We start from the raw sequence: 11358 nt of genomic DNA, 5'->3' as shown, positions 1-11358 counted from the left end.
TTATTTCCTTATGACATGAAGCTTGTTGAAGAATATCCCATCAAATAACACATTTAAGAGTCTCATATTGATAAAAGAAGAAAGAGTTAAATACTTTATAAGGCTAAGGGGCTACTCCTCCTATTGCCATATGGTTTTGGAATGGAACCCCCTTTGGTCTTATGAAGTGGACGACTTTAGAGCATGTTTAGTAAGTAAATTTTTTTTAAGGTTGGAAACAAATTCAAGTAAACCATTATTGTTATCGAGTGTTTGGTTAAAAGGTTTGAGTACTAATTACCATTATCTCTAAAATAAGTGCTCGTTTGGTTTACATGGGAATTTATATTTCATGGGAAATTTTTTCCCTTATGATTTTCCTAGGAAATTCAACTCACCAAGGGGGGAGTTGGTGATTAATTTCCTATGGGTTGTGGGAATTTGTATTTCCCTTGGAATTGTTATTTTCCATGTTTACCTTATTTTACTCCAACCAAATACACCTTCATTTTAATACTTCCTAGGAAATTCATTTCCATGAAAGTTATCCTCCAACCAAACACCACCTAAATGTTTCCACATATTTGTTAATTGTTACTACTCTACAATCTACCTAAGGTAACAATTACTCTTAACGATTTCAATTTTTTTTTTTTAAAAAGAAAAGAAAAGAAAAGAGTTAAGGTTATGTGATTGTGGATTTTAACTTTTATCTTTTGAACCAATGCTTCTCAAAGGCTATCAATTTTATACTTCCTCCGTTCTTTTTTTATCGTATCATTTACTACTTTAGGAAATTTACTTATTATTGCATCATTTCCTTTTTAGGATAAAAAATATCTATGTTCACACTGCAAATACCCAACATACTCTTACTTTTTCACATTTACTTTTTATTTTATCTTACATTACATGGACAATTTTGTATTTTTACCTTTCTCTCTCTTACTTATTTCCACTACCAAATTTTGCCTCCAAAACCCTATGATGCAATAAAATAAAAAACGGAGAAAGTATTAGAATTGAAGTAGCTATTGAATTTTCATTTACCATTTTAGCAGCTTCTCTTTGTGATCTTAAACAATTGCGCATTTTAGCAGCTTCTCTTTGTCACCTTAAACAATTGTTATGATAATTTTCCTAATATTTATTCTCACAACTAATAGTTATTCACATTAAAACATATTCCCTTTGTTTCATTATAATAGTTACATTTTTTTTTAAAAGAAACAAATTCTCTTTGTTTCATTATACTCCCTCCATCCTATAATACTTGGGACGTTTGGATGGACAGGTAGTTTTAGAAAACTACAAGTTGGTCTATTTAAAATATTTGTTTATTATATAAAGGATTCTCTTTTTTATTTTTATATTGTAATAAAATAAAAAGTAGGGGAAGTAGGGGTAGTGAGGAGAGAGAAAATGTAGGATTTAATTGAGTTTTGAAGTTTGTGGTCCCAAAGGGAGCATAGGATTTTTTTTTTTAGTGATCCCATTCCATATTTAGTAACGTGTTAAGTATTTTGGGACGGACGAAAATGGTAATTGTGTCAAGTATTATGGACGGAGGGGGTAATAGTTACATTTCTTTTTAAAGAAACATATTTTCTTTGTTTCATTATAATAGTTACATATTTTTGCAACTAAGACCATTATCAGCAGTGAGGAGAAAAAAAAACCTCTCAATCTCTCTCTACCCACTTTCTCACTCTTTTCATCCAATTCCTCTCGTGAGAGGTTTTTCTTACTACATCAATGCTAAAAAAAAAACTCCTCATCACTTTATCCTCCACTATTTACTATACCCCATCATACTACACATCACCTTTTTTATTTTCTCTTTATTTTTTAATAATGTTTATACTATATATTTAACTTTCCAATACAATTAAAATGTAATTAAATTCATAAGTTTTTATTTTTAGTTTAGTTAATTACGTTTTAAATTTAATTGAGTGATTAATGAATATAGGATATTTTTTTTGTTTTTGAAAATATGTCAAAATATATGAAAATGGATGTCTATTTACAGAGAAAAAAAAATTTATGATCATGGGTTAACTTTTTTTTTTTTAAAAAAAAAAATGATTTATAGCCGTTATAAAATTACTTTTAGCATTTTTATGGGTCCCGCTGCTGCACTATTCATTTCCAGAACTCCTCAACACTTGAGAGGTTCTTGTTCTCTTCATGAGGAGAATTAAAACTCCTCACTAGTGTGAAGCATTTTTTTTTCTTTTTCAACCCTTATTTCTCCTCGTGAGGAGTTTTTCCCTCACTGCTGGGAATGCTCTAATAGTTCCTCTTACTCACATTAAAACATATAATATTCCTCAGATACTGTTATAGATATGAGATATCGAAAAATATATGTATGATATATTTTCCGTAGATATCATTAAGAGAATAATATATTTAGGTTTATTTTATGTTAAAATATTATTTAGAGAATATATATTTAAGATTTATGGTTAGACTAGTATATGTTTTAGAAAGATTGTTTCCTATCTTATAAGCTTAAATTTTGTATAAATGCTCTACCTAATGATCAATAATAAACAAGCCATTCTATTATCTTTTCCATTCTATTTTGTCATGTACCTATCTCTTATAGCAACAACAACATTGCCTTTGAGGTCCTTGCTTGCAAATAAATAATTAGAGTTACACATATGCTAGATCAGTGTCAGGGGAGTTAAATTTTAGCTTGGATAAACCATATGGTTGTAGAAAGCTATACTTCGTATAAGTTTGTGGAAAAAGAGGAGAGTATTGATTGAACAATTGTGCTACATGGTGGTAATAGAAGATGTAGCTTCTTATTTGACGAGCAAACAACCGAAAATGCACAAAAACATGTTTGTAATCCCTAGACTCCTTACCTCACGTTCTTGATTAGAGTGTCAATTCGGATGATCGGATTGGATTGGATCTGATTCGATCGGGTCAGATCAATTTTTAAAATTGAGTCATGCTAAATTATTATGTACACGCAAGTCTAAATCTTAATCGGATATTTTTCAGGTCAGTTTTGAATCGGGTCGACTCGAGTGTGGTTTTGACACCTCTATTGACTCTTGTTACTTGCTGCTACTTTATACGAAGTACTTCGTAAATCATGGTAGAAGATAGTGTAAATCAGTCATGTGAAACCCTACTAAAGCTATAAGAGATTATGCCTTTTCATTAGAGAGATTGTAGGTTAGAAATCATAAAATTATTACTTTACCATCTACAACTCTACAAGTATCGTCGTTGTAATATACGGAGTATTAGAGTACTACAAGGTTTACAACAACTATTTTCGCCTAACACGTGACATTTCTAACTAAGCTAAGTTTGGTCTAGAGGGAAATATTGTACCTTTCAGCCTTGAGGTTGAGGATTCAATCCCCATTAGAGGCACTTTGAGGGTAGGGATCTTTTATCCTTCCTCCCTCACTCTCAAAGTGTATGATCCGTAAGTACTGGATCATAAAAACCTTGAGGGTTGAGATCGATCAGGGTCCTTCTCCTTACCGTTAAATAAAAAAATAAAAAAAAGTGACATTTCTACCCGACCCATCACATACGACACGGCAACGTTCTTGACAAAACAAATCACCTTCTCAATTGATGATCAATGAATCAATGATCACCCAAGCCCCAACTCGATCAAAATCCACAATTCCAAAAACCGTTAAACCGAATTTTCAAAAATCCAAACCCTTAAAAACCAATCAAAACCCACAAAATTCCGAAAAACCCGTAAAAATGGCGAACCCACTTAAATCCCAAAACATTTTTGCCTCCATTGATATGGGCACTAACACCTTCAAACTCTTGATCATCCATATCGAACCCACCACTGCCAAGTTCACCACCATCTACAGTCACTCCGACGCCGTCAAATTGGGTCGCAGTTCATCGTCGTCGTCGTTAATCTCGCCGGATTCCCAGTTCCGAGCAATTGAATCCCTCAAGAAATTCCAAGAAATTTTAAGGTCCAACAATGTGACTCAAATTAGGCCGGTTGGAACTTCCGCCATTAGAGAGGCTGGAAACCGGAGTATCTTCCTAAAAGAGGTGAGAGAAAATCTGGGTTTTGATTTTGAAGTGAATGTTTTATCTGGGGTTGAAGAAGCTAGGTTAATTTATGTTGGTGTGCTGCAATTTTCACCTGTTTATGATAAAAGGGTTTTTGACTATAGATATTGGAGGTGGTTCTACTGAATTTGTGGTTGGGGAACATGGGGAGGTTGTTTATGCTGATTCTTTGAGATTAGGGCATTTGATGCTGACCCAGAAATTTGGGGAGAATGATTTGGTTGGAGTTAGGGATTATGTTCGTGAGTTGATTGAAGGATCTAAGTTGGTTGGGAAAGTGAAGAATTTAGGGTTTGAGGTTGCAATTGGATCATCCGGGACGATTCGAGCAATTGAGAAGGCGATTTGGTGTGGTTATGGATGTGATGATGGGGGCAGAGAGATTAGGGTTTTGGGGGAAGGTAAGAGGAGGAAATGGTGGTGGTTTAGTAGGGAGGAATTGAGGGTTCTTGTGGAGAGATTGTGTGAGGGAGGGTTTAGTGAGAGGGAGAAGGCCCGGAGAGACGGGTTCTTTGATAAGAGGTCGGAGTTCATTGTGGCGGGCGCGATTCTTTTGGAAGAAATTATGGAGTTGCTTGGGATTAGTGAGATGGAGGTTTCCAGGTACGCGTTGGGAGAGGGTGTAGTGGCTGAGATGGTGTCTGAGGCTTTTCCTGGGTTGGAATTAAATGCCAATGTTAGATGGAAATCGGTGATGAGACTTGCCTTGAGGTTTAATGGTAATGATAGGATGAAGAATGGTGTTCAGTGTTCTTCTATTGCGAAGGTATTACTTGTTGGAGCTCTGATTAAGCTGTAAGACCAATTAAAATGTTTATGCTAATGAATGTATTGTTGGATAATCTTTGTAGGATATATTTTATGGTCTGAGGAAGTACAACAAGGTTTTTGAAGATCGCATAACTGTTGAATTGTGTCTTGATGAGAAGGATTTTGAGTATCTTGAAGCTGCTTGTATGTTTCATAATATTGGTCTCTACTTTGGGAAAAAGAGCTACCATAAACAGTCTTGTAGTATAATCAAGGTAGATATTTGCATTTTCCAGTTTACTTTCTTAACATGATACTCTTCCTACATTTTGGTGAAAAAGTAAGAATTAGCAAATAGCAAGTACTTTTTTCTGACATTAAGCCAAATAGCCAATCATTATCTGAAATGTTGGCATGACTAAAAATATCTTGGGCCCTAAAGGAATGGAACATGATACTTTCTCGTTTTGGTATTGATAGTCACATCACTCACATATCCTAGAATAGAAATAGATTGTGATTGGATTTCTTAATATACCCGCACTTAAATTGAGTGGTGGAGTGGAGGGAAATAAACTCATGAAAATAAAAAAATTAGGAGCTGAGAGCCTGAGACAATGTGACCACTTTTTCTAGATGAGTGGATTGTGTGAACTTCTTAACAGATCTAGCTCAATCTGTTTGACAGTGTGGAAGAAACAGTTTCTTTTTTGAATGATGATTGCGCTGATGCTCTAGAGTGCACTTTTGAGCATAACATAGATTTATTATTGTGTATGCATGGTATATACTCATATTTCTTTAGGTGTTTGGGCAACAATTAGAAGCATAGTAGTCTTTCTAAACTTTGTAAACAAGTACTCTGTACTAAAAATGCAGTAAATTGACCATTGAATCTATCAGTGATGGATGCCATCTTCATTACAGATTGATGAGGTTAGGTAATTATCTGAATAATGTTAACTTATATGGTGCTAAATGATTTACTCATGGCTGTTGCAAACTTGTTCCCTTACATTAGGTTTTTATGGCAGGAACAGAGCCAGCTAGATGGTTACACTAGTGAGGAGATTGAGGTATATTTAATGATACTTCTGTACTTCTAATTTTATTTTAGACAGAGCTACAGCTTCATTGTCTCTGTCCTTTTGGCTCTTATTGGTGATCGTTACTTTTTTATTATGCAGTTGATAGCACAACTTGCTAGACATCATAGAAAGAAGTTCCCTAAATTTGAATGTACCTTTCTCCAAAATTTCTCAAGAGAGGTACCATACAGTTTTTTTTTTTCAAAAAACTATACTTGCATACTTCAATGATGAAGTTAAAGTGTTATGATTCTTTCTTCTTGCTTTTGTGAATCTTTTAAATTTAATTTATTACAGAAATTTGGACTTTTCTGCTCTATTTTACGTATATCGGTCATCATTCAGCAGCACAAGCTATTGAAGCTCAGAGAGATCAAATTTGATGATTCTGGAGAAGGCTTTGTGTTGGTAAGCACTCTTTTTTAAATTTTTAAGAGGTCAGAGCACTTTGCATGAAGCTGGCAGGTGATGTTCAGTCAACGGTAAAATAATAGCTATAATGATGTTCTAAGAATCAAGTTCATACCAATTAAAACTGACAAATGCTGGGATCTTCCTACTCTCCATGTTATGGTAAAGAAACTGCAGTTAAATAGTTATACTCTGTCCAGAATTTGTTGTTGCATTGTCTGATTATCTTAAAATTTAGAGCGTGATATGTTTTTACAAAAAGACCCTCTAAAGATAGAAATAAAAATATCTGGTTTGATGCTTTGATTTTCGTTGTTGTGTGCCCTTCATGCAAGTCCATGTGTCCAGTGACCCCAATGGAAATATAAGTGGCTGTAGTTTATGAGTTTTATCTTGAAAACATGATAATTTGTCAACTATCCTTCCTTTGCTGCTTGTTTCCTACTGGTAAATTTGATGGTTTTTATGCAGGCTTTGGTGAATAAGGGTGATCTACCTATGCTTCCCGATTCAGAGAAATCATTGGCCAAGGATATTGAGGCTAAAATGGGGAAAGAAGCAGAATATTTTGAAGCGGTACAAACTATTGCCTTAAGTGTACATGTCAATGTGATAAATCAATAATAATATTACTTTTTCGTAACGATTTCCTTATCATCTTCAGGTCTTAAACTGGAAGTTATTGACTGTAGTTCATACGGACTGTTCAGAGTCATTGGCGTAATGCTTGCCTACAATCCTGTTGAACTTACCATACCGCAGAACTTGGGTACTGGTGCAAATCTTGGACTATGTCGTATGTAGGAGAAGAAACATGGAAGTTGTAGGTGTTGGGTAAGTATACGTGTTAGTTTTGAAGCTTGTTTAACTTCCTTGATAAACAGTCACTGCCAAAAAATTACTTGTTACTACTTAATTGGTGTTTTGCAGATCTGATCAGTCACAGCTCAACACTATGTGTTGTTGAAGAACAAAGCAGTCAAATTTCATCTGTGTGGACTGTACCATGAACGTTATGAACCGGTTGGTTTATTTTCCTGTCCCATTTCTACATTTTTAGTTCTTGTTAATAGCATAAAAACTCAATAAACCTTGTTTGTTGATTGTCCGTGTTATGATGAAGCAATGTGATTTTTACTAGAATGGTTTTTTTCTTCGGTTCTGTCCTTGTGTGTTCAATTCAAAATCTCAGATGAAGGCCAAAACTCCAGAAATTTGATTGATAAATGAGCTGTGTCTTCATTGAGCATTAGAATAATTTGTAAGTAATAGTCTTTTTCTTTTGTATGAGTATGAGTATATAGTAAGTATAAATATATTTTATTATATAGTAAGTATAAATATTTTGTGTATTTGGTGTTTGTGAAGTGTTATATTTTGTTATTTATTCATTTCATTGTGTTTCAGAAACTCTGATTAGCATGTTTGTTTTACAAGTGTATTCATACAGGTTATACAGCAACAAGTGTATTTCAGAAACTCAGATTAGCATGTTTTTTTTACAAGTGTATTCATTGTGTTTCAGAAACTCAGATTAGCATGTTTGTTTTAAGTGTACTTTTGGTGCCTGTGAAGTGTTATATTTTGTTATTTATTCATTTCATTGTTTTTCAGAAACTCAGATTAGCATGTTTGTTTTACAAGTGTATTCATACAGGTTATACAGCAACTAAACTTCATATGCTGAATTTGTTATTCAATGATAACAAATTCCAATATTAAAACTTGATTAAATACATACTCATACTAATACACAAAATATTTATACTTAATATATACACATAATACTTTTAAAGCATGGTGTGATAAAGAAGAGAAAAAAAAACAGTTTCTAAACATAAATTTCAAAATGCTAAACCTTTTAGATATGGGGTTTAGAAACTCAAGAGGAAGGTGGCTACTGTCCAAGTGGGTATGAGTGTATGACTTTTACCAAATCTCTAGTATCAAATAAATGAAAATAAATTCAATCTTGAGCCATAACCAAACTACATAGTAAGAATCAAGCTCCACCCTCTAGTCGCTCTGATTTATTTTTTGGTTCCAAATCCATACAGAGTATCTTTTGTGAACCAACCACCCCTTAATCGCTAATAAGTATTTGAAAAGTGTCATAGTTTTATAAAAATATCAAAAGATAACTTTTCATTTCTAACTGACTTTTAATACTTTGTTTTTTGAATTTTTCTGAAAATTCAATCAAATTGTTCATGATTATGGCATTTACCTTGAAGTTGCGTCAAAGTAATTCATGATCAGGATAGGCCCTTGCAAATGGACAATTTAAAAATGTCAATCACTTGCTGGTGACCAAATAGGACATCAACAGCTACCATTATCATGTCAAATGCTCTACTAATTACACTTTAGTTCTTTAACTTGTTAACTTTTCTACGTGGAATGGATCATATTTTTCATAAACAATGTGATTTTTTATTTAACTTCAACGATTAATTGATGTAAAAATTATGAGTAATTGAATGATCAAAAATCAACTTTGAAAATTGTGCATGTATCACAAAAAATGATCTTACTAATAGGTAGTTAAGCATGGGTTAAACATGTTGATCAATTGATTGATTAAACAACTACTTCTCCACCTCAATTCTCAATACTGTTCATACTTCATAGGTTAGGGAGGGAAAAATTATATATGGAAAACCGGTTTAATTGACATTATTTAACAGAGAAATAAAATACACAATGAACTTGTTTATAACCAAGTTGTACATAATTTTGAGCGTCCATTTTAAGTAAAAATTGTATATAAAAATAAACGGAGAGAGTAAAAGAGTTGATTTCTTGATAGGGTGATAGAGTGTCCCAATAGTATAATCTAATAATTCACTGCTATCAAGTTGTAAATTTTGTTTTGGACTCAGATGAATATTTGAACATAGAAAAAACTGTGCTTTTTTTACTCAATAAACCAATAAATTGGGACATAGACATCATGCAAAAGGAAACAAAAAAACAAAAGTAGACATATACATCATGTCAATTTTGTACTAGAACTTTTGTAAGAAATGTTATTATTGGTAACAAATGACAAAAAAAATATGATGGTATAAATTGCATGGACCCCAAGTGTCAACTTTTCTATATGCATTACACATCATGCACCATGCAATTTGAGCCTCCAAACCTTAATTTACATTTTCATATCACCTACCATTTCTAGTCATTATTTAGTGCTGGCATCGATTGGGTTTTGTGTACATTATTTTAGCAATCTAATCTATATTTATATATAATTATATATTAAAATGTGTTTTTAAAAATGTTGATGTGTCACATGTATCTATTTTCGCACTAGAAGCATGCATGCAATGAGGTTTGGACACAAAACCTCCGTAGATAAAGACCACACTTATTAGCATCTTAGCTACAAATAAATCGTATTCTATCCATTAAAATAAATATTTAAATACATTTCAGAATGTATCATAAAAGTGAAAATAATCCAAATAATGTATCAACAAATCTTTCAAACTCTTTAAGATTATTTTTTTTTGTAAAAAAAACCCAAAGTAACACCCAGAGCAATACCCGGGTCACACACTAGTTGTGTTATTAATTACTAGTTATCCCTCCGTTCTTAAAATTAAGAAGAAAGGGACATAATTGTTGATAACAAGATAGAAGGAGACATCAAGTGAAGTTGTATGTGAGGAAATTTCAAATTAAAGATACGGAACAATCTTTTAGAGACTACTTGTTTTTAGTATATGGGACAATTTTTTAAATATAAAGGAAGGGATTATTATGAATTTATGATTGTCATTTGAAGTCTTAATATACCGGATAACACACTTAGATAACAAATGCAAGTAAAATTAATTTCCTGTTTGTTTTCTCAAAAAACAATATATGTACATGCAAGTGGATGCAATGAGTCAATGCCCCACTCCAACAAAACCCCTTAAAAAAATCGCGCCTCATAATTAGTAAACCTTCATGGAACAATTAGTATATGCAAAATGATATTTGAATATTTGCTTAATATATTTAAGTTAGACATAATAATTTCTAATACATTTATACTTTATTACTCCGTATTATACACGGAGTATAAGCATTTGAAGTTACATAAGGAGCAACAACATCGGGACAATGATTTTCCCAAAGTTGTTCCTCACCATAAGGAATGAGCTTTGCTAAAGCGTGAGCTACACAATTGCCATCTCTTCTCACATGGGACCAAATAACATAATTAAAATGGACACATAAAGCAAAAATATCGCTTAAAACCGTATCAATCTCATCAGAAAATCTCGAGCCTTTCTCCAGCCTATCCACCAGCAGCTTGCAATCAGATTCCAGGATCACATCAGCCAACCCATAGTGTCTGCCCAGCTTTATAGTCATCAAGCTAAGAGAGCCTTAGCCTCTGCAATCTCAGGCTGCTACCAAGCCCTACATCTCCTCATTGCTGCAAAGATCACCCTGCCATCATATCTCTCGCAACTACCCCAAGACCAGCCCACCCTTCCTCCCTAATAACATTAGCAGGAGGAGCAACCCATGATTTAGGACTGTGAGCTGTGCCATTGATCATAGATTTATAGATTCGGGCAGAGTACTTCCTATATTCGTCCAACATACCTGAAAATTCGATCAATGAGCACATGGTTGGGGGTTGATTTGTTCTGAAAAACCTTGAGATTTCTTTCAGTCCAAATACTCCAAGCCAAGAACATCCCACGTTGTACGGTTGTACCATCTCCTTGTTAAGCTTCCCCCAGCTGGCAATCAAATCACATACAGAATTATGCTCAGACCACTTCATGAGCGGTGTACAATTGCAATCTTCCCACAGCTCTTTAACCCGAATGCTGTTAGGAATTACTCCTAGTACTATTCTAGTACTACGAAAATGAGGGAATAAAAGAGAATACAATGCATAAATATAATCAACTACACGTACAATCCAAGCACTAAGGAGTTTAGAATGAAAAAATACAGGAAAAATACAAACTAAACTACTAGTATGAAAGATTAACACTTGCCTTACTCCATGCCAACGAAAACAACAAGAACATGA

General features: G+C 33.5%; 1 pseudogene; it reads left to right on the top strand.

Moving 5' to 3' along the window:
* Positions 1–3137: 3137 nt before the first annotated feature.
* On the top strand, positions 3138–7908 carry LOC110736782 (annotated as a pseudogene).
* The last annotated feature ends 3450 nt before the right edge of the window (positions 7909–11358 follow it).

The sequence above is a fragment of the Chenopodium quinoa genome, unplaced genomic scaffold, assembly GCF_001683475.1.
Source record: "Chenopodium quinoa cultivar QQ74 unplaced genomic scaffold, ASM168347v1, whole genome shotgun sequence".
NCBI lineage: Eukaryota > Viridiplantae > Streptophyta > Magnoliopsida > Caryophyllales > Amaranthaceae > Chenopodium > Chenopodium quinoa.
The sequence above is the reverse complement of the archived record's forward strand: the minus strand, read 5'-3'. Positions and strand labels throughout refer to the sequence as shown.